General features: G+C 44.2%; 2 long non-coding RNA genes across 2 annotated transcripts; both read right to left on the bottom strand.

Moving 5' to 3' along the window:
• Positions 1-1148: 1148 nt before the first annotated feature.
• Positions 1149-3862, bottom strand: LOC142244526 (uncharacterized). The gene is made up of 4 exons (XR_012724571.1): positions 3796-3862; positions 2889-2930; positions 2558-2618; positions 1149-1378 (listed from the first exon to the last, which is right to left on the bottom strand). It is a non-coding gene; the product is annotated as an uncharacterized LOC142244526 (long non-coding RNA).
• Positions 3863-9017: 5155 nt separating this feature from the next.
• Positions 9018-23281, bottom strand: LOC142244525 (uncharacterized). The gene is made up of 5 exons (XR_012724570.1): positions 23240-23281; positions 22444-22488; positions 22258-22296; positions 11317-11373; positions 9018-9042 (listed from the first exon to the last, which is right to left on the bottom strand). It is a non-coding gene; the product is annotated as an uncharacterized LOC142244525 (long non-coding RNA).
• Between the last annotated feature and the right edge of the window lie 500 nt (positions 23282-23781).

Raw genomic sequence — 23781 nt, 5'->3', positions numbered from 1 at the left:
GGGTAAAAACAAATAGATTAACAAAAATGGAGATCCCTCACTGTGTAACCTCCCCAGGGAAGAAGTCTATATTTTGGAGCATCTTGAGAATAACCAGGAGATTATCATTAAACCCTCTGATAAGGATGGTAATATAGTATTACTGGATCGTGAAACTTCCACATCTATGTGTTACTAAATCCTGAGGAAACATACAAGATTTTATGTAATGACCCTGCCCGTGCCTACCCTGACTCATTGACATCTCGGCTCATCGATGCTACAGATAGTCCGCTCATCTCAAGTAAAAATAAAAAGATTAAAAAAATGGAGATATTTTACTGTAATCTCCCAGGGAAGTGGTCTATAATTTGGATGATCTTGAGAATAACCAGGAGATTATCATAAAACCCTCTGATAAAGAGGGTAATATAGTATTACTGGATGCTCAAACTTCCATATATATGTGTTACTAAATCCTGAGGAAACATACAAGATTTTATGTAATGACCCCACCCGTGCCCACCCTGACTCATTGACATCTCGGCACATCGATGCTACAGATAGTCAGCTCATCTCAAGTAAAAATAAAAAGATTAACAAAAATGGAGATATTTCACTGTAATCTCCCAGGGAAGAGGTCTATAATTTGGATGATCTTGAGAATAAACAGGAGATTATCATAAAACTCTCTGATAAGGATGGTAAAATTGTAATACTGGATCCTCAAACTTCCATATATATGTGTTACTAAATCCTGAGGAAACATACAAGATTTTATGTAATGACCCTACACGTGCCCACCCTGACTCATTGACATCTCTGCTCATCGATGCTACAGATAGTCAGCTCATCTCAAGTAAAAATAAAAAGATTAAAAAAATGGAGATATTTCACTGTAATCTCCCAGGGAAGAGGTCTATAATTTGGATGATCTTGAGAATAACCAGGAGATCATCATGAAACTCTCTGATAAGGATGATAAAATTGTAATACTGGATCCTCAAACTTCCATGTATATGTGTTACTAAATCCTGAGGAAACATACAAGATTTTATGTAATGACCCTACCCGTGCCCACCCTGACTCATTGACATCTCTGGTCAACGATGCTACAGATCATCTCATCATCTCAAAAGAAGAATTTCTTTTAATGGTCCCCAACACCCCGATATTACCATCCTTCTACGCACTTCCCACAATCCACAAAGGAATATAGCCTCTAAAGGGATTCCCAATTGTCTAGGGGATCAATTATCTTATTGGGGCTCCTTTTAATGTTTTACAGTTATCCCGGCTTTCCCAACTGAACCATTGTCTTCCTTTTATCGTTAGACAATTATTAATCCTCTGGTATACTTATTGTAGTTAGACTCCATGATAACTACAGCTGAAAGATCTGCGAAGAACACACATGAAAACCAATTAATAGTCACAGTGCATATAATAATGACTCATTAAACAATACAAAAAATAAAAGATATGTATTACAGTAGTGTTTGTAATCGATTGTGTCAGTAATCCTAAGCCTGAGAAATAATTATGGCTCAGTGAAAAAAAAAATAAGTACAAAACGCACAAAAAGGCAAAGTGCAAAATGTAATACAGTAAGAAAAAAATAAATGTAGTAGATCATAAAAGTTACATACAAAATTCATAAAATACTGCAGAGGGGTCCACTCTATAAGGGAACTTTACAAAGTGCACACAAATAATATCACCAGAAATATGAGGAAAGTGCAAATCAAAAGAGCTGAGTCTGTATAGTCAAGACACTGGACATAGAGTAAGATGGAAACACCAGGGAGTAATAGTCAGTTAAAGACCTGTAAACAATGTGTGTGTGTGTGCGTGTGTGTGTGTGTGTGTGTGTATACACTTAGGCAGAATTTTTTTTAGGGCAATCTGGCTTCTGTGGGGAGCCCATGTCCAGAACGCCTCCGTTATAATGCTTTCTCTGCTGCCTTTGGTAGTGCCAGAGCAGAGCGAGGTGATTAGGTGTTGTGTTTTTTTTTTTATTAGTTTGTGTATGGGATGTGTGCTTGTATATAGGGAGCTAAGCAGGGTCTTATACTGTACATAGGGACCTATGTACGAGCTATGTGAGGGCTTACACTATGTATAGGAGGCTATGTGTGGACTCAAGCTGTATATAGGGGGATATGTGAGATCTCATACTGTGTATAAAGAGATATGTGGGGCTTTTGATATATAGGGGACTATGTGAGGGCTCATACTGTGTATAGGAGGCTATGTGGGGACTCAAGCTGTATATAGGGGGCTATGTGAGGGCTCATACTGAGTTTAAGGGGATATGTGGGGCTTATGCTGTATATAGGGGATTATGGGAGGGCTCATACTGTGTAATGGAGCAATGGGCGGACTCATACTGTATATAGGGGCTATGTAAGGGATCATACTGATATAGGGGCTATGTGAGGGCTCATACTGTGTATAGGAGCTATGTGGGGACTCATGCTGTATACAGGAGGGGCTTATACTACATATTGATAAGATGATACTGAAAAGAACTTGTAAATCTTAAAATCTTTCAATAAATATTTTGAAAACTACTTACGTTTTTTCTTTTTTATTCTGTCACTGTTTTGCTGATGCAGCACGAAAATAATCTGAAGAGCCTAAAAGGAAGACAAACAATTGGTAAAAAGTGTTTAGATGGAAAAGGAAGGACGGGAGAGATAGTGAGTTTAGAAGTCGGGAACTGAAAAGGGAAATGCTTTTCTCTCACTATGGGGCGAATAGATAGACAGTGAAATATTGGTCTCTTCCATTAAAGATATACAATATAGTATAGAGAAATAATGGGAAGCCACAAATATATCTAATTATATTATGAGCCTCAGTCTAACACAATGTTATTTACAACAATGGGGGAAACGTTTCCTTACTTTTGTGGACGGCTCTCTGTCTCTTTGCTGTCCTTTTTGCTGCTGGAGAAATAGAAGAAATTATAACAAGTAAATAGTAAGTAAAATAATAATGAGGAACAAATCCTAGTCCTATAGCGACACAGACAATGAGCAGAATGTCTGACGTGTCTCATATACATCTCCACATGATATAGATCAGACCTGGGTAAAGTGCGGCCGGCACCATTCTCTCCACCGCCGACGTCCCAGTGTCACCGCTCACTTCATCCCCAGGGTGCAGATAGTGCTGAATACATTGGAGGACAAAGCCAACGGCTCCTTCTTCCACCAATCACCAAGTGCAATTGAGACAGCAAAGGCGATGATATCACATCACTGTGCCGACTGTGCAGAGAGTCAGTGCACCAGAGACCAAAGCAGAGCGCAGCAGCGGGGAAACGGGAGCAAGGGGAGTATATGTTTTCCTTATATATACTCATATATATATATATATATATATAACATGTGTAATTGTAGATTGAAGAGCTATGTGGGTGCTCATACTGTATATAGGAGGGCTATGTTGGGGCTATATTGGGGCTCATACTCTATCTAGTAGAGGTATTTGGGGGCTCATACTGTATATAGCAGTCTATGTGGGGGTTCATAATGTATATAGGACACTGTGTGGGGGCTCATACTCTATAGATGAGCTATGTAGGGGCTCATACTGTATTTAGGAGTACAATGCGAGGTCTCATACAGTATATATTATGAAAATTATGGTAATAACTCATTGTATAAATAGCACTTTCACATTCGCTGCATGAGGACAGATCTTCGGCCTTGTAACTACTGGGAAAAAGCATTGCACAATTTTGCATCTGGAAGAAAGCAGTTAGGACATAAGGACACATCCTCTGGGAAAAGGGGTTCAAATACTTACCTGTCTCTGATGTTGCTCCTGTTCTTTCTCCTCAAGCATTTAGGTATCCACCATTTACATTTGTGTCTTAAAAAAAAACCAGACAAATTGACATTTAGACACTTCACATTACCATTCTGATAAGTATATGACAATATATACAGTGATTTGAAACACACATACTTAAAATATCAGAAAATATCATCTATATGGTGTGTCCCCTAAATAGATGCAATGAGTTAAAGGGAAATTATCAGTTGAATCAACCCTCCTAAGTCATCTATATGGGCAAGTACATCATAGGAAGCTGAAAAAAATTATACCTTGATATCTGCGATCCAATATCTTATTCCAGAGAAGTCCACATTTCTCTTAATATGTCAATAAGCTGTTAATATCTATGGGCTGGACACAGATCTCTATCCAGAGCTTATTTTCAATAAAAGGAGGAGCTACCAGTGTGAGACATGTATCTTAGGAAAGCAGACTTTCAGTCATTACATGTCTCACACCAGTAACACCGCATTTTATTTAAATTAAGCTCTGCAGGTAGAGTCTCTGGGAGATCTATGTCCAACCCAAAGATCTTAAGAGCTTATTTACATATTAAGCAAACGTGGCTTTCTCTGGAATAAGATTGAAATGTAAAGTGCTGTGGACTATGATGGCGCTATAGAAAGAAAAATTATTATTATTGTTAGAATAAGACATCAGATCGCAGATATTACGGTATCATTTTATTCAGCTTCTTATGACCTACATGACCGTATAGGTTTAGACGAACATTCGCGCGCGGAATTCATGAAATCACATCCACTTTGCTTGGACATTTAGGCCGTGATCACATGTAACATAAATGCTGCGTTTTTTCCTGCTTGCTTTTTTGCACAAAAATTCTGCTTTGTTTAGCCGTCCAAGAATAAGTGGATGTGATTCAATTAAAACCTCACCCAGGGTCCGTCTAAAGACGCCGCTGAACTGTGCGGTTTTGGTGTTTTTTTCTCTAGAGGCTTCAATGTGGAACCTAAAAGGCATGGAAAAAACTGCAGTTACTTTTTTACTGCAGAATCAAAGCTTTTCTGTACTATAAAAACAGTTAAAAACGCGGCTTCACATCTGCACCTAAAACGCATCAAATAAGGAGGAAAAGCATAAAAAATGCAGCAATAAATGCAAAGACCGTTCTAGTGACTTACCTGATGGACTCCGTGCTCGGCCAGGCTTCCTTTACTTCTCTTGGCCTATATGAAAATGTAGCTTTTGTTAGAGCCAGTGACACTTACAGAAAGCCCCATGTATATAGAGCGTCTCGTTAATAAATGCTATGACAATTAGTGTAACTAAAGGGGGCTTACACAGATAAAAAATGCAGTGCATTACACATCCACATCTGTATACACCCTATACTGTATATCTCACTATCTCTTTACTTACAGTCTGATGATGTTGTCCTTGATGTTATCTTCCCTGATGTTATCTTCCTTGATGTTCTCTTCCCTGATGTTATCCTCCTTGATGTTATCTTCCTTGATGTTATCTTCCTTGATGTTATCTTCCTTGATGTTATCTTCCCTGATGTTATCCTCCTTGATTTTATCCTCTTTGATGTTATCCTCCTTGATTTTATCCTCCCTGATGTTATCCTCCTTGATTTTATCCTCCCTGATGTTATCCTCCTTGATTTTATCCTCCCTGATGTTATCCTCCTTGATGTTATCCTCCTTGATTTTATCCTCCCTGATGTTATCCTCCTTGATGTTATCCTCCTTGATTTTATCCTTCCTGATGTTATCCTCCTTGATTTTATCCTCCCTGATGTAATCCTCCTTGATTTTATCCTCCCTGATATTTTCCTCCTTGATGTTTTCCTTGCTAATGTCTTTGATGGTGATCTTCTCTTGTGTTTCTTCTATATCTTCTGTCTCCTCAGCACTAAAAAACATAATCCATTATAAGAGAGGGTTAGCGCGTGTACACACATTGCAATTATGATGCGTTTATTGTAATGGTCTTTGCTGTGATTTTGGAAAAACATAACGAGAAATATGCCTTAATTGAGTACTGTGAACCCACCCTAGTGGAGATAAATCCACCATTCATGAGCAGGAGAAATTTTTCTGAGGAATTTAGAATTCTATAGGACAGCGCACAGTTCTGCACAGCTCCAGCAGGTGGCGCTGCTGAGCCCAAGTACGCGGCCTCTTGTATTGTGAATAGTGGACAGATCAGCGCCGCTCCGCGTTTTTTTATTTTACCTGCTTTTTTCAGGCTCCATCTAGAAGCTTATAGAGAAAATAAGCACCAAAACCGCACAGTTCAGCGGCGTCTTTTGATGAACATTCAGGGGAGAATTCATGAAATCACATCCATTTTGCTTGGACATTTAGGCCGTGTTCACATGTAGCATAAATGCTGCAAACCTCACCCAGTGTCCGTCTAAAGACGCCGCTGAACTGTGCGGTTTTGGTGCTTTTTTCTCTAGAGGCTTCAATATGGAGCCTAAAATGCATGGAAAAAATTGCAGTTACTTTTTATTGCAGAATCAAAGCTTTTGTGTACTATAAAACACTTAAAAAAGCGGCTTCACATCTGCACAAAAAAAACATCAAATAATGGGGAAAAAGCATAAAAAATGCATCAGTAAATGAAGTGACAGTCCTAGTGACTTACCTGATGGACTCCGTGCTCGGCCAGGCTTCCTTTACTTCTCTCGTTGGCCTATATGAAAATGTAGCTTTTGTTAGAGCCAGTGACACTTACAGAAAGCCCCATGTATATAGAGCGTCTCGTTAATAAATGCTATGACAATTAGTGTAACTCAGGGGAGCAGCTATAAACATCCCGCCCACCTCCTTCCTTCCGCATTGGCGGCTGGAGCCGCGAGACGCAGGTAAGATCTGTTCAATGTTCCCGGGGTGTCACACACTGCGATATGTGCTGCCTCGGGAACATTGCACAACCACACATTCAATTCATGAGGAATGAACGACGTGTATGCGATGAACGTATTTTCGTTCAATCGCAATCGCACGTACCTGTCACACACTACAATGTACCTTACGATGCCGGATGTGCGTCACTTACGACGTGACCCCGCCGACACATCGTAAGATATATTGTAGTATGTAAAGCCGGCTTTAAGGCCGCTTTACACGCTACGACATCACTAAAGCGATGTCGTTGGGGGTCACAGAATTTGTGACGCACATCCGGCCGCGTTAGCGATGCCGTTGCGTGTGACACCTATGAACGATTTTGAATCGTCGCAAAAACGTGCAAAATCGCTAATCGGTGACATGCCCCCCTATTCCCAATTATCGTTGCTGCTGCAGGTACGATGTTGTTCGTCGTTCCTGCGGCAGCACACATCGCTACGTGTGACACCGCAGAAACGAGGAACTTCACCTTACCTGCGGCCGCCGGCAATGAGGAAGGAAGGAGGTGGGCAGGATGTTACGTCCCGCTCATCTCCGCCCCTCCGCTTCTATTGGCCGGCCGCTTAGTGATGTCGCGGTGACGGCGAACGCACCTCCCCCTTGAGGGATGGATTGTTCGGCAGACACAGCGACGTCGCTGAACAGGTATGTGCGTGTGACGCTGCCGTAGCGATAATGTTCGCTAAGGCAGCGATCACCACATATCGGCCGTACAACGGGGGCGGGTGCTATCGCGCTCGATATCGCTAGCAATTGCTAGCGATGTCGCAGCGTGTAAAGTACCTCTTACAGTGAAAAATTACTGAGGACTTCAACCATTGAAGGTCGTGGATTACTTACGGCAGTCTCTCTCTTCTTTCTCTTGCGATCTTCACAGACTTTCCAAAGCGCCTGTGTGACGCCCTGGACCCCAGGGGTCACAGAATAACATCACATACACACACACCCCCTTCCCTGGTCAGGAACACCCGTCAAACAAAACCCTTGTTGCCTCCCTCCAGGGTCTGATGTCCACACCAGGTGGGGCGGAGCCAGGCGGCTGGTCCCACCCACTGAGGAGTTCACAGTCCTGGAGGCGGGAAAGAGCAGTTAGTTGAGTTTTTGTAGAGTTGAAGTGGAGAAGTGGGGTGAGAGAGACTGTGTGTGTCTGTGTCGAAGCCCAGGCACCATCAGCAAGGTCGGCAGACGGTGGTGGCCGTCTGCAGTAGTTGGTGGAGGTCTACGGAACCGTAGGACCAGGGTCGGGCGTTGGCCCACCGGTACCGAACCGGGGAGTGGATCAAAGCCAAGCACCAAGGCAGGGTACTCGGACCCCGACTAGGCTTGGAAGCCGCCATAACAGTCAAATTACCTGATTGCGGTCTGGACCTCAGAGATTCATTCCCAACCAAGTCCTGTCAGAAGGCAACAGCCCAACCCGTCCGGATAAGTGCCACCGCCAACGGCCAGAGATCCAAGGGCCAGCGCCTGCGGGCAAAACGGGCTCTCCCGACACGTACAAGCCGGGGAGCAGACCACCCGTGGGAATCCATAGGGGTCAAACACTTACACACAGGTGCAGGGAAAGACAGCCACCATCAACCCGTCGGGGGAGTGAAGACACCGCAGCCGACTGCGGGCCCCATCCATCCAGCCGTTTGGTTTACCAGAGACTCATCCTTGACTACCTGAGTGAGTACACTAGTGCCACCTGGCATAGCGCTGCACAGAAACGCTGCCCCGCGTCCACGCTGCCTCCCCGCATCAGCACCTGCACCTATCCCCTGTACCACGCTCCCTCCTACCGGGCCCCGGGACAACAGCCCCTACCCACGGAGGGGCCAACACCTCAGCTGCTCTCTGCCATCGCTCCCGGGAAACCCCGTCACCAGCAGCAGTGGTGCCCATCCTCACCACAACCCCGTGGGTGGCGTCACAACCGACATCCCACCACCAAACCTCCCCTTTTCACTCATGGGCAAGGAGGCGCTGCTCGAGTCCCTGGGTCCGGCCCCGTGCTCGAGCCACCGAGAAGCAGAAGCACCGGATCCGAGCGCCAGAGATCCCCCAGGTGAGCGGCGTTCCCAAAACCCCTCCGCCTGCGACACCTGAAATAACAAATGCCGCTCTGGTTAGTAGAATTGATGCTTAGAAAGTCTCCGGAGAAAGTTACCTGACTGAACACAACTGCTATAGATGTGTCTCTGGGTAACTTTTTCCTGGAGTCTCCGGATGTTGAATGTCGGCGAGTACGTGATATTCTCACCATCTCTCTACTTACATTCTGGTCTCCTTCCTGGCCGGTCTCATGTGGATTGGCTCCTCACCGTCCTCTTCTCCTTCATCTTCTTCACTAATAGACACATAACATAGACTCTATATAACGACTCTCAGAAACTACCATTCTTATAATTACTCATTTTATATGATACACTTTTCTGAAAAGTTCTGCATTTCTATCCGTCATCCCTGTTATCCTGCAGATACCAACCAATAGCATAATGGAGGCTGCCTTTCAGGGCCGGACTGGCCATCAGGTAATTCTGTCAAATACCAGATGGGCCAGTCCTGCCGTGTGCAGCATCAATTGCAACTCTATTAGCAGTACCGACATCTTCAGGATGCCCAAAAGTATGACGGTCCTCCCACATTGTCCTCAACAGAGGAGTGTGGGAACATCATTCTGTATGGGGGGCATCATACTCTATGGGAACCATGGAAAATTGGCAAATAACTGTGTAGGTGCTGCAATACTATAAGGAGGCACAGTAGGGGGGTTATAAGAAGACGCACTAGGGAAATATTATCATTATAAGAAGAACACAGGGGGAATTATTATTATTATCATTATTATTATTATTATTAATAATATTAAAACAATGCACAGGAGTGTTTGTATTATTAGAAGTAGGTCTGTGATCATTATTATAAGGGGTCATGGGGAGAATTATTAAAGGCGGCACAAAGCAATTAGTATTATAAGGAGGCACAGGGTTCCACCCTACCCCCGTCTTATAGTCACCTTCCAACGCTTTAATACTTTACCGACGCCACACCAGTCCACGGAGCCATCTTGTGCCCATAGCTTCTCACTAGCTGGAAGTCAGAAGCTACATCACAGGCATCTATGAGAGCCAGAACGAGGCCAGAAAGAGGCTCCCATAGAGATGCATTGAAGAGTGCCCTCCAGGTCACCGGCAGGTCACTTTTTAGAGTAGAACGACTGAAGCACCAGTGGAAAAGGATGAAGGCGACGAAAGGTGAGGATAAGACAGGGCCCAGGGGACTTACATTGAAAGCACGCTCCACAAGATGGAGGAGGCACCGTACCGAGACCAGCGACACCCATTGGACAAGACTGCCCCCTAGGTGAGTATTATAAAGCTGTTTTTTACATTATACAGAGAGGCCTAGGCTCTTATATACAGTATTCTTGAGTGCTGTATAAAAGAGCTCACTGATGGGGGTCATAACCCATAAGAGAAAAACCTGGTGACAGGTTCCCTTTAATAATGCATCTTATCTGAAAAAATGGGGTTCAGAAATTAGATACTCTGAATGGTGTATCTAGGGACTACCATTCAAGGTATCTAATTTCTGAACCCCGTTTTTCAGATAAGTAACTATTTATTATTAAGGGCATAACTTGTTGAGGTTATACTTGTCTGGGTGTAATTACTGGTCCTGTATTATTGTTATTTCTAATAATTGTTGGGGCACTTCACATTGGGGTGCAGGGTGAATTAGGGAATTGTAGGGATTCCCGACAGTGAATGGGGGTGCCACAAACCTAGGGTACCCTCCATTTCTAGGTAGGGATATGTATAGGTCTTCTAGGGTCAGTGTATTCCCTTTCTATTGGGTATGTAATTAATGTTGTGATTTTCAGCAGTCTTCGTCACCTGCCCTCACTACTAGGGTTTGTTGGTCATCTGACTTTCACAGACAATTATTAAAAGTTAATTTTTATTGGGGTTCTTTCTATTCGTGGTTTTCTTTTACAATTGTGCCCCTTTATTATCAGCTGTGGCTTTGTTTTTTCTTGTCTGTTATATTGCAATATTAATATTATGAAATCTTGTATAGCGGTATTATTAGAAATATAGGTGGTAGTAATCCTTGATTTCCCACAGGCAGAGTAATTGAAGCATTAAAGACCCCAATCTGTGGAAGAGGACAGAGACGGCATGGGCCTGTGTGCTTTTAAATGCCAGGGCTGAATTATAGCTCCAGTCGCTGCCATGTACGGTGGACTGTGTGTGGAAGATATACAGTATATGGTTTCATAAAACTCCCAGGCATGCTCCATAAAAAGTGCTCTAAGAAAAAGCGTCCATATTACTCACAGCAACCAATCAGATTAACTCTCTCATTTTAAAGGAATCTGGAATGCTGCAATCTGTATTCTGATTGGCTGTGATGGCCACAATGAGACTGTCTTCAGAGAAGTGTTTATACATGAGTGGCCCTGTGTCTGCTGATGGCGGCTCAGTGACATTGTGGTGTGTGACATCCTCATGAATCTCCTACTCTTATTACATCATTTTCCCTTATAGATACATTGATTTTGGAAATAGGTTATATTGGGGACCCTCTTACAATATTTCTGTTTATTACACCAACTTACGGTATTGTCTCCAGAGAAGGACGGCGGGACCTTTTCCATTTCCGATATCTATTACGCCTATAATAGAACACACAGCTCTTGTTAGAATCACTAACACCTTGGCTCATATGAAGACTCTACAATATTCTCTATATAAGCTGTCTGTCAGATAACAGCATGGACATAACCTCCAGAATCTATACAGCGCTACACTCACATAGATTGTACTGCACAGGATGAATGTCCTTTATACTAGAACTCCAAGACAACAGTTGGTCGTGCAGAAATCAGGGTAAATTTACAGCATTACTGTATTTCACTCATGACCTCATTGTTATCTTATGATGTAAAGGGATGAGCAACAGTATGACGAATTCAACGTGGTCTCAATTCTCTATTAATTAAATGTTATCCTTCATATGGATAAATGCCTATAAGTGAAGGCGGCAATGCCATGATGCCATCACTATGTAGTCCACCCCTTATTGTTACAGAGGGGTGGGATTCAGCCAGTACTTACTGGTTGTTAAAATGACTGCCAGTTGCCCGAAACAGCAAAAAGCAGTGCACCGATCCAGTGCTGAAGACCGGGGACCCACCAGTGTCAGCTGAATGTGCATTCTTGGACACACATTCAGTTGAAATGGATTGCAGTGCAAAACAAGCACCAGCTTCCAGCAATGCAATAGTTAAAACGGCCACTGGCTTATCAGAGGCCGGCAGATGACGTTGGCATGCACATCGCCAACACATGGCGTTAACCACATTGCACATACAGCAAAAACGGGCACTGTGAATGAGAAGAGACGTAACAAGAATTTTTATTTTTTATGTTGCAAAATTGGGGACCAGGATTGAAGACAAAAATAACAGGACTGAGGACATACAGGAGGAGAATGGGGGACATACGGGCCCCTAAAGAAGCATATATGGGGACCAGGATGGGACACATAAGGCTCCAGGATAAGGGACATATGGTCTAGGAATGGGGGACATTTGGATCCAGGATGGAGGACATAAGAGCCAAAGATGGGGCACATAAAGGCCCAAGGTAAGGGACATATGGGTGTAAGATTGGGGAAATACAGGCCCAGGATGGAGGACTTGGGGAACAAGGATGGAGGACATAAGAGGCAAGAAGATGGGCCCAGGATGGAGGACTTGGGGGCCAAAATTGGGAACATAGGGTATAAGGATGGAGGACATTGGGGACCATGATAGGGAATATAAAGGGACAGGATAAGGGACATAGGGGACAAGGATGGAGAATATATGGGCCCAGGATAGGAGACATGGGGGCGTAGGATGGGGAAATATGGGCCCAAAATGGGGGACATAAGGACTCAGGATGATGGACATACAGGCCCAGGATGGAGGACATAGGGGACTAGAAAGGGGGAAATAAGAGTCTAGGATGGGAAACATAAGGGCTCAGGATGAGGGACATAGGGGTCCATGATGGAAAACATAGGGGACCAGGAAAGGAGGCATAAGGGCCCAGGGTGAGGGACATATGAGACCACGGTAGAGAACATAGGGGTCCAGGAAGGGGGACATACAGGCCCAGAATAACTGACATACAGGGCCAGGATTGCGGACATAACAGACCAAAATGGAGGATATAAGGGACAAGGACGTGGGCCATAAGGGACCAGAATGGAGGACATAAGGTACCACGAGGGGGGACATGGGGGTTTTGGATGGGGGGATATACAAACCCAGAATGGGGGACATATGGGCCCAGGATAGAGGACATAATGTCCCATGATGAGGAACACCATAGTCCAGGATGGGGGACATGTGGGACTAGGATGGAGTACATAGGGGACCAATATAGAGGACATAGGGGCTCAGGAAGGGGGAAATAAGGGCTTTGGATGGGGAACATAAGTGCCCAAAATGAGGGACATGAGGTACCAGGATGGAGGATATAGGAAATCAGGAAGGGGGACATAAGGGACTCGGATGGGGGTCATAAGGGCCCAGGATGAAGCACATAGGGGTCAGGATGAAGGACATATGTGTTCAGGATGGGGATTTAGAGGACTAGAATGAAGGACATAATGGACCAGGAAAGGGACATAATGGCATAGGATGGAGAATATAAAGATCCTGGATGAGAGACATCCGGGCCCAGGATGGGGAACATAATGGAGGACTGAGGACATGGGAGCCTGGAATAGGGGATATACAAGCCCAAGATGAGGGACATAAGGGTCCAGGATTGCGGACACATAGGCCCAGGATGGGGGACATAGTGGCCCAGGATGGGGGATACAAGGGTCCAGGATGGGGGATACAAGGGTCCAGGATTGCGGACATATAGGCCCAGGATGGGGGACATATAGGCCCAGGATGGGGGATACAAGGGTCCAGGATAGGTCACATGTGGGACTAGGATGTAGAACATCGGGGACCAGGAAGGGGAACATAAGGACCCAGTATGGACAACATGGAAACTGAGAAGAGCGACATAACGGTACAGAAGGGGGGACATACAGGCCCAGGATGGGGGACATCCAGTGGCGGAGCCCGTGAGCTGGAGGCAGGAGGAGGGGCGCAGGTGACAGCCCAGGCTCCTTCCCTTTCACCTCCAGCTCACCGGGCCCCAGGGGGCGGGGCCGCCATCAGGGCAATGAGGGGGCCCGAGTCGCTCATAGAGAGCTGCCCTCTCTCCTACTCTGCACTGATGTATGTGATCGGTGCAGGACAGGAAATGTACTATGGAGGCTGCGGGGAAGGACCTGTCATCTCCCTGATCATGTGCCTGATCACATGACCAGGGAACATCTAGGTCCTGCTGTTCAGCGGCAGCAGCCTCCGTGCAAGTCCCCGGGGTTTCTCTCCTGCTCTTCACTGATCAGAAACTGCAAGATGAGGTAATGTATAGTGTGTGTAACTGTGCATGTAGCCTGTGTGTCTGGTGCCTCTGTCTGTCTCTTTCCCTGTCTCTCTCATTCCCTGTCTCTCTCATTCCCTGTCTCTCTCATTCCCTGTCTCTCTCGTTCCCTGTCTCTCTCATTCCCTATCTGTCTGTCTCTGTCTTTCTCATTCCCTGTCTGTCTCTCTCTCATTCCCTGTCTCTCTCATTCCCTATCTGTCTGTCTCTCTCTCTCTCTCATTCCCTGTCTGTCTCTCTCTCTCTCTCATTCCCTATCTGTCTGTCGCTCTCTCTCTCTTTCTCTCATTCTCTATCTGTCTGTCTCTCTCATTCCCTGTCTGTCTCTCTCATTTCCTATCTGTCTGTCTCTGTCTCTCTCTCTCATTCCCTATCTGTCTCTCATTCCCTGTCTCTCTCTCATTCCCTGTCTGTCTCTCTCTCATTCCCTATCTGTCTGTCGCTCTCATTCCCTATCTGTCTGTCTCTGTCTCTCATTCCCTGTCTCTCTCTCTCATTCTCTATCTGTCTCTCTCTCTCTCTCATTCCCTGTCTCTCTCTCTCATTCCCTATCTGTCTCTCTCTCATTCCCTATCTGTCTGTCTCTCTCTCTCATTCCCTATCTGTTTGTCGCTGTCTCTCATTCCCTATCTGTCTGTCTCTCTCTCTCATTCCCTGTCTGTCTCTCTCTCATTCCCTGTCTGTCTCTCTCTCATTCCCTGTCTGTCTCTCTCTCTCATTCCCTATCTGTCTGTCTGTCTCTCTCTCATTCCCTGTCTGTCTCTCATTCCCTGTCTCTCTCTCATTCCCTGTCTGTCTCTCTCTCATTCCCTATCTGTCTGTCGCTCTCATTCCCTATCTGTCTGTCTCTGTCTCTCATTCCCTGTCTCTCTCTCTCATTCTCTATCTGTCTCTCTCTCTCATTCCCTGTCTCTCTCTCTCATTCCCTATCTGTCTGTGTCTCTCTCTCTCATTCCCTGTCTCTCTCTCTCATTCCCTATCTGTCTCTCTCTCATTCCCTATCTGTCTGTCTCTCTCTCTCATTCCCTATCTGTTTGTCGCTGTCTCTCATTCCCTATCTGTCTGTCTCTCTCTCTCATTCCCTGTCTGTCTCTCTCTCATTCCCTGTCTGTCTCTCTCTCATTCCCTGTCTGTCTCTCTCTCATTCCCTATCTGTCTGTCTGTCTCTCTCATTCCCTATCTGTCTGTCTCTCTCTCTCATTCCCTATCTGTCTGTCGCTCTCTCTCTCTCATTCTCGATCTGTCTGTCTCTCTCTCTCATTCCCTATTTCTCTGTCTCTCTCTCATTCCCTATCTGTCTGTCTCTCATTCCCTATCTGTCTGTCTCTCTCTCTCTCTCATTCCCTATCTGTCTGTCTCTGTCTCTCATTCCCTATCTATGTGTCGCTGTCTCTCATTCCCTATCTGTCTCTCTCTCATTCCCTTTCTGTCTCTCTCTTATTCCCTGTCTGTCTCTCTCATTCCCTGTCTGTCTCTCTCTCATTCCCTGTCTGTCTCTCTCTCATTCCCTGTCTGTCTCTCTCATTCCCTGTCTGTCTCTCTCATTCCCTGTCTGTCTCTCTCATTCCCTATCTGTCTGTCTCTGTCTCTCATTCCCTGTCTGTCTCTCTCTCTCATTCCCTATCTGTCTGTCGCTCTCTCTCTCTCATTCTCAATCTGTCTGTCTCTCTCTCATTCCCTGTCTGTCTCTCTCTCTCATTCCCTGTCTGTCTCTCTCTCTCATTCCCTATCTGTCTCTCTCTCTCTCATTCCCTATCTCTCTGTCTCTCTCTCTCTCTCATTCCCTATCTGTCTGTCTCTCTCTCATTCCCTATCTGTCTGTCTCTATCTCTCTCTCATTCCCTATCTGTCTGTCTCTGTCTCTCATTCCCTATCTGTTTGTCGCTGTATCTCATTCCCTATCTGTCTTTCTCTCTCTCTCATTCCCTGTCTATCTCTCTCTCATTCCCTGTCTGTCTCTCTCATTCCCTGTCTGTCTCTCTCATTCCCTATCTGTCTCTCTCTCTCTCATTCCCTATCTGTCTGTCGCTCTCTCTCATTCCCTGTCTGTCTGTCTCTCTCTCTCATTCCCTGTCTGTCTCTCTCTCTCATTCCCTGTCTGTCTCTCTCTCTCATTCCCTGTCTGTCTCTCTCTCTCATTCCCTATCTGTCTGTCTCTGTCTGTCTCTGTCTCTCTCTCTCTCATTCCCTATCTGTCTGTCTCTCTCTCGCTCTCTCATTCCCTGTCTGTCTCTATCCATCTCTCCACCGGTATCATATTACCTCACACAGATGCTTCTTACACTAGCAATGTCCTTTGTTGCCTATAATAACCAATCACAGCTCCTATTAATGACCTCACCTACTAACTTCATTGACTTTAATGTAAGGAATTTTTTTGGAGAGTAACTGTAAGGCTTAAGACACACGGCATGAAATTCGGAGCGAGTGGGATGCGATAAAACATAGTATTCCACTCAGACAAATATTAGCCTATGTGCCAGCGCATATGAGCAATTATTTTCTCGGCCCCAATCGGACCGAGAAAACAATTGCAGCATGCTGCGATTGTTATGCGAGACTCTTTCTCTCGCACCCATTCAAGTGTATGGGGCGAGAGAAGAATCGCACTGCACTCGCGTTACACCGGTGTACCACGAGGGCAGTGCGAGAATGGCAATAGCCGGCAACGGAGGAGAGAAGGAGATAAATCCCTCCCTCCGCTCTGCAGCACTGGCCCGCCCCTCCTGAGTGCCGGCCCGTCCCCTGCAGCTGAGGTCCGATCGCATGATCGTAGCTCAGTCGCAGTGACACTCGCATGACAGTCGGCTCCTGCTGTACTGCCAGCGTGAGCCGAGTGTCATGCGGGGATCACAGTAGTGCTCTTTGTGGCCCCAGCCTAAAGCGCGGGGTTACATTTTCCCCTCAAAAAATAGTCTATGACGTTCCCTGAGTCACATGAGGTGTCTGTGCAAAATATCGTGATTGTAAATGAGAAGGTGCGGGTTCCTATAGCTGACACACATACAGTGTGTGTGTGTATATATATATATATATATACAGTTAGGTCCAGAAATATTTGGACAGTGACACAATTTTCGCGAGTTGGGCTCTGCATGCCACCACATTGGATTAGAAATGAAACCTCTACAACAGAATTCAAGTGCAGATTGTAACGTTTAATTTGAAGGTTTGAACAAAAATATCTGATAGAAATTGTAGGAATTGTCCACATTTCTTTACAAACACTCCACATTTTAGGAGGTCAAAAGTAATTGGACAAATAAACCAAACCCAAACAAAATATTTTTATTTTCAATATTTTGTTGCGAATCCTTTGGAGGCAATCACTGCCTTAAGTCTGGAACCCATGGACATCACCAAACGCTGGGTTTCCTCCTTCTTAATGCTTTGCCAGGCCTTTACAGCCGCAGCCTTCAGGTCTTGCTTGTTTGTGGGTCTTTCCGTCTTAAGTCTGGATTTGAGCAAGTGAAATGCATGCTCAATTGGGTTAAGATCTGGTGATTGACTTGGCCATTGCAGAATGTTCCACTTTTTTGCACTCATGAACTCCTGGGTAGCTTTGGCTGTATGCTTGGGGTCATTGTCCATCTGTACTATGAAGCGCCGTCCGATCAACTTTGCGGCATTTGGCTGAATCTGGGCTGAAAGTATATCCCGGTACACTTCAGAATTCATCCGGCTACTCTTGTCTGCTGTTATGTCATCAATAAACACAAGTGACCCAGTGCCATTGAAAGCCATGCATGCCCATGCCATCACGTTGCCTCCACCATGTTTTACAGAGGATGTGGTGTGCCTTGGATCATGTGCCGTTCCCTTTCTTCTCTGGCCTGTCTATTTTTGGAATTGATGAATGGTTTGCATCTAGATGTGAACCCTTTGTATTTACTTTCATGGAGTCTTCTCTTTACTGTTGAGTTAGAGACAGATACACCTACTTCACTGAAAGTGTTCTGGACTTCAGTTGATGTTGTGAACGGGTTCTTCTTCACCAAAGAAAGTATGCGGCGATCATCTACCACTGTTGTCATCCGTGGACGCCCAGGCCTTTTTGAGTTCCCAAGCTCACCAGTCAATTCCTTTTTTTCTCAGAATGTACCCGACTGTTGATTTTGCTACTCCAAGCATGTCTGCTATCTCTCTGATGGATTTTTTTCTTTTTTTTCAGCCTCAGGATGTTCTGCTTCACCTCAATTGAGAGTTCCTTAGACCGCATGTTGTCTGGTCACAGCAACAGCTTCCAAATGCAAAACCACACACCTGTAATCAACCCCAGACCTTTTAACTACTTCATTGATTACAGGTTAACGAGGGAGACGCCTTCAGAGTTAATTGCAGCCCTTAGAGTCCCTTGTCCAATTATTTTTGGTCCCTTGAAAAAGAGGAGGCTATGCATTACAGAGCTATGATTCCTAAACCCTTTCTCCGATTTGGATGTGAAAACTCTCATATTGCAGCTGGGAGTGTGCACTTTCAGCCCATATTATATATATAATTGTATTTCTGAACATGTTTTTGTAAACAGCTAAAATAACAAAACTTGTGTCACTGTCCAAATATTTCTGGACCTAACTGTATATATATATATATAATATTATAATATAATCTATCCACACACACATACACAGCTTTATATATTAGATATACACATATGGCTGACGATTCTGTCTGGGGTTTGTCATTTTAATGACCCAAAAAATGGTGCATGCAGCTTTTTTTGTGCAGTCAAAATGACAACTAGCGGTTAATGTTTGATTGGTGAGGACTGTGCAGAATTGGTGATTTTCCAAGAGTGATGGTGGAACTGTGGAAGGTTGGAGGTCAGTATGCTAAGGAGGATCTCAGCTCCCCCGGTAAAGGCATCACCTGGGTCCTCTCTCTGGAGGATGGTGCAGGGAGGGCAGCTCCATGTTCAAAGAGGCAAAGTCCGGCAATAGAACAAAAGTTGTTTCCAGCATCACGTCCAAGAAAAAAGGTTAAAAACCAATTTTATTCCATAACTTGTGCAAATACAACAGGATATGTCTAACACTAAGAACCTCTGTTAGGTGTGAAACGCGTCAAACATTGTTTTATACTTCGTGGAAGTCCATCCAACCTAGTGTTGGTTTTAACCTTATGGAATAAAATTGGTTTTTAACCTTTTCTTGGACGTGATGCTGGAAACAACGTTTTTCTATTGCCGAAGGTTCGAGGGGTAGAGGCGGAGCTGTGGTGGAGTCTGAAGGGGTCCGAAAATGTTGTCAGTATCGGGCACGGAATTTCCTGGTGGCAACCCCGGCTGGAGGGGCCCGGGGCGGGTGCCCGCAGTGTGTGCGTTTTCACTTTCATGCATCATGCCCCCGGGGCCGTCACCAAGGAGCTGATTACCGCTGCCGGTAGCCAGCACTGTTTGTATAGCTGCAGACTGGCCAACGCAGAGATTCAAACTCGCCCACACTGCACACTGTGCGCGGCCTGTGCTGAAGAGGAGGGAGTGGCCAGGCAGCAGCTTCTTCTAGTGAGAGATGCCAGGAGGAGAACAGCCAATCAGGAGAGGTGGAAGAAGCGGGAAAATGAAATGATGAAAATGAAAAGAGTGCAGCAGTGAAGGAGTAGAGACCACAAAAAAGAGAGAAAAGGAAACAGAGAGCAGAAAAACAGTGAGAAGCGGACAACAGAAGGAATAGAAAGAAAAAGCAGAGGACAGGAGGAGCAGCCAGAAAGACTCACAGGAAGTGCAGCAGGGAGGCCTGAGCCACTATCATCATCTCTCAAAGCACAGGAGCAGGTGAGTATTATAATGTACAAACGTCTGCCTGTAATACTACAGAAAAACTGCCCTGTGCTGTGCCATCACTCTGTGTGTGTGTGTTGCCCCTGTGCCAATACTGTGTGTGTTGCCCCTGTGCTGTGCCATCACTGTGTGTGTGTTTCCCCTTTGCTGTGCCATCAGTGTGTGTGTGTGTGTGTGTGTGTGTGTGTGTGTGTGTATTATCCCTGTACTTTGTAGAGTTTTAATATAGATCCTAAGGCTATAAAGAGTCAGAATCCTTACCATTAAATGGGGGAGACAGATGTGAAAATTTATATTGTGTGTAGTGAGGGGCACGAAGAAGGACATCCCAACTTTAGGCCAAGTTCACATATTGCAGATTTTTTAGGGATTTGTGGTGTGATCCCACTGGTCTTAGTGCCGTGGCCTTTGCTCAGTAACAGGATGGTGGTTATATTCAGACTCTATGTGGTGATATTTGGTCATGGTGTGGTGGCATTATTTTGCAATGTAATAATACATTGCAAACCTTTATATGGTGGGTGTTGTTCAGTAACACTATGTAGTAGTATGTGTTATTTCTGACTATAAGCCGCCCCCAATAATGCATGCCGGCCCCCAATAACATGTATCATGATTATTATGATAATGTTTTTTTGTTTGTTTGTTTTTTATCGGTGGGGGGGCCCCATTCAGACTTTTGCTATGGGGCCCCATGATTTCTATGTACGCCCCTGGGGACATCTATTAGATACACCAATTCTGCTGCTTTGCCCAGCTCTCCAGATTGCACTGGTGGAGTGGCAATACGGGCTAGCGTATGACCGCACGCTGCGCTTTTGTCGTAACCATAAAAATGCACCTTGCGGAAAAAAACCTGCATCTTGTGGCAAAAAAACGCATGCGGTTTTGGTACGTTTTTGATGCATTTTTTGACCATGCATTTTTTATGTATTTTTTGTCACCAAAGGGTGAAAAACGCAGGGAAAAACACAAAAAGAATTGACATGCTGCATTTTTCTGGTCACCACAAAAATGCAATTAAGAAATAATGTCTGGAACACCATTCTAAGTCTGAACTGGGTGCAAAAACCCTAAAAAAAACTTCACTATATAGAGAGAAGGGCTGCACACCAGTGACAGTGCAAGGGGAATAAATGTAAAGCAGAAACTGCTGTGTGACTACTGGCATGAAAAATACAATAGCTATATGTGAGAATGTAAGAGAATACCGTGACGAGGTGTTGGGGCTCTGTTGTATTGATCATTTCAATAGCTACATTTCTCTTTATTCTTAAGTTCATGGCAGTTATGCAGATTCCATTGTCATATTTTCATTTTCACATATAGCTATTGTATTTTTCATGCCAGTATTCATACAGCAGTTTCTGCTTTACATTTATTCCCCTTGCACTGTCGCTGGTGTGCAGCCCTTCTCTCTATACCACAAAAATGCAGGCAAAAAAAAGCAACGTGCGCACAGCAAATCTGGAATCTCATAGACTTTGCTGGGAAAGGAAAAGCATGCAGTTTGTGGTGACTAAAAGATCACTACAAGCTGCACCAAAAACGCATCAAAAACTGCAGAGTGCGCATGGGGCTTGATACCTTTGGGGTGTGAATTGTGAGCTGTCATCAAGTTCTAGTGTTAGTAGTGGAGAGGCGTCTATCAGACACCCCCATTACCAACCCGGCAAGAGTAGAGTTAAAAATAAACACAGAACAGACACAGGGAAAAAAGATTATTTTAATAAACACTCCCCCACACTCTCTTTTTCACCAATTTATTAATAAAATAAATCCTGGAAGTTCCGACGTAATCCAAAGAGTAATGTCCCACAACGCCCATCGATTGCTATGGAGCGTCGTTCTGAGAACTTTCTCAGAGGCCCTATAGATTACTGATGGTCAGAGGCAGCCCAGAATTTCTTTAGTACTAATTTTGAAAATTTATAGAAAAACTTCTTTAATACCATTCACCATACTAAGTAGTGACTGACAGTTTGATGGGAACATCGTGCACTTGGCAGGAGGCAATGAGACTATACATGAGGATATCAGTGGAGTAAGAAGGGGAAAGCGCTGATACTTTTAGCTGCTAGTGCTTGAATTTTGTTGGTTGAGGAAAGTGTGTGAAAATGGGTGTGGCTAACAAGAGGGGTGTGGCATCCAAATGGGCGTGTTTCTCATATGGGTGTGGCTTCATAACAAAAACAGGGAACCTGTTGTTAATAATATTAATCGTCCCCCGGGTGCACATACTATCCAATATCAATGAGGTAAGAAGAACAAGAAAGATCAATACCGGTATTTTGGCTTCCTCTTTCTCACTTTCTCTATCCAGCTATTAAAGAAAAGGCAAAGAAAAAAACAATTAATAATATTACACATAAAAATGGAAGATAAATTCTACTATTGAGCCTTAATGTAACCCATGCAGACATCTCCTGGGAGAATATAGGAGAATCAGTCCCAATTATATGATACATACATGTCATCAGGATAGTCCTCCTCCTCCTCTGATATATTATTCATCCTAATAAGAAGTAAAGAAGACAATGAGAACTGATTGTATCTGCTTCATAGCTGATAAGAGAAGATCATCAATGGTGACTGGATGGTTCTATGATCAGTAGGGGTCGGTTATAGAATAGAGACCCCAATTGTAATGTGTATTAGGAGCTTTGTGTTACATAAAACTGCACATCTTTTATTTCCCAGGTTCTGGTGTATTGTAAGATGAAATCTCCTTTATGGCTGAATATCCCAAAATTTAAATGAGGCTCCAGCCACACATCTGCCTCTGGGAGAGGAGCATCATCTAAGCGCTGTCTGCACCCATATCCCACAGCATCCAACATCACGGATCCAGGACGTCCTCAGAGGTGGCGGCGATACAAGAAACTAGTAAGTAACTGCAGCGCTGCCCCCTCATGACCTCTTGTTCCAGGAGGAGAGCGACTGCAGCCCCAGCCTCCTGTGACGTCACGTTTCAGACTCTTCTTAAACGAAAAGTCACAAGAAGTGCCATAAAACTTAAACATCTTTAGGGATTAGATAGAGAATAGTGTAGAAAATTGTGTAATAAAGATAATTACAAAACTGGTTAGGGGGTAAGGATAGATAGTAAGAAAATACATTTGAGATGAAGGACCCCTCCTTCAAATGTTTCCCCTATGGGAAGGAGCATTGCATGAGATGATGGGTGATATAGAAGGTGACTCTCTGCCAGAAAGTGGCCCCGGTCTATCAGAGAAATTGTACATTTGGGATACACATGCACTTACCTTTTGTCACTAATAACTCTCTCTCTCACTCACAATAAAAACCTAAAATTATCAAAAAAAGAATGAAAGAAGAATTTGAATTTTAAGGTCAGGAAATCAAATTCCTATTTTGATATTTATGAAAAGTTAAAGGGAGAAAGAGTTAGTTATAGAGGAGAAAGGAACAGAACATAAAGGATTTAAGAAGAGGCGAATAAAAGGCTCAGTTATACTGAAATTGATGATAAAGATTCATGGCGATTATTTCCATATTCCTAATTATACTTAATTTATATATAACATTGTTCTCATCTATGGATGGATACATTGTAAAAGAGTTGGAAGGATTGAAAGATAGATAGATAGATAGATAGATAGATAGATAGATAGATAGATAGATAGATAGATAGAGGGATATATAGATAGATAGTGGGATAGATAGATAGATAATAGATAGATAGATAGATAGATAGATAGATAGAGGGATAGGTAGAGGGATAGATAAATAGATAGATAGATAGATAGAGGGACAGATAGATAGATAGATGATAGATAGATAGATA

Source organism: Anomaloglossus baeobatrachus, chromosome 6 (assembly GCF_048569485.1).
Source record: "Anomaloglossus baeobatrachus isolate aAnoBae1 chromosome 6, aAnoBae1.hap1, whole genome shotgun sequence".
NCBI classification, from domain to species: domain Eukaryota; kingdom Metazoa; phylum Chordata; class Amphibia; order Anura; family Aromobatidae; genus Anomaloglossus; species Anomaloglossus baeobatrachus.
The sequence above is the reverse complement of the archived record's forward strand: the minus strand, read 5'-3'. Positions and strand labels throughout refer to the sequence as shown.